We start from the raw sequence: 937 nt of genomic DNA on the forward strand, positions 1-937 counted from the left end.
TCAAGAGAGAGAAGAGATTGTATTCTGTTACCGACACGTACACCAGACTCAGTTTTCTTTATTCTTGGAGAGAGGCACAATGAGACTGAGATTCAAAAATGCATAATTTGAATGCTCTCATTCTAGAAAAATGATGTTAGACTGCATGCACTTTTCCAACTGTCGTAGGTAGGCAAGCTCAAGAGAGGGGAAGGGGCTGGGGAGTTGTGCATGTTAGCTATCAGTTAAGGGAAGAAAGGCAATAGCTTAAAGATAATGCTGGTTTCTTTATTCCAGAAAAGTAGTTCATGAAGAAAACAGTCTTTGGGGATTTTTGTACAGTTGTCAGCTGATATGAACCTGGATCTTTCAGCCATAATTTGCACTCATATTATTAAGCTTCCCTAGTCCTTGAGCCCTTCTTAAAATAAATGTGATTTGGCATCCATTCTTAAGAGACAACAGGATTTCTTTTTCTTTCTTATCTGATATGTCCTTGATGTAAGGACTTTATGTTAAATGGATTTTTAGAACTGGGAGAGGAACTGGGAGCTTGCTCCATCCACTCCACGCATCGGCCTGGTATTGCAGTGCCTCTTTCGTATTGTAGCCTGTGAGGTTAAACTGAGGCACGATTATTGCTAGTCGAATCTTTCTTTCTTTCAAGATGGCCGCCGACAGCTGAAGCCCTTCTAAGCTCCTCCAGCTCAGGTGCTTTCAGCTCGTTGCCCCGCACTCCCTGCCCCCCTTTTCCTGTCCCCCCCCAAAAAACCCCTTGCCTCTCCCCACCCTGTCCCTGGGGACCCCCTCCCTGCCCCTTCCCCCCACTTTCTGAGCCTTTTTCCCCTGGGCTCTGGCAGCCTCGTTTGCCTCTGCCCCTCCCCCACCCCCGCCTGAGTTCTCCCTTTGATTTCTGCTGCCTCCCTCCCCCAGGGCCCCTTCCCTTGGCCCCTGCCAT

The 937-nt window shown here is 47.9% G+C and overlaps 1 pseudogene; it reads left to right on the forward strand.

Annotated features, from left to right (window-relative positions):
• Nucleotides 1–422: 422 nt before the first annotated feature.
• LOC132251094 (U2 spliceosomal RNA) lies at nt 423–594 on the forward strand (annotated as a pseudogene).
• The last annotated feature ends 343 nt before the right edge of the window (nt 595–937 follow it).

The sequence above is a fragment of the Alligator mississippiensis genome, chromosome 5, assembly GCF_030867095.1.
Source record: "Alligator mississippiensis isolate rAllMis1 chromosome 5, rAllMis1, whole genome shotgun sequence".
Lineage (NCBI taxonomy): Eukaryota > Metazoa > Chordata > Crocodylia > Alligatoridae > Alligator > Alligator mississippiensis.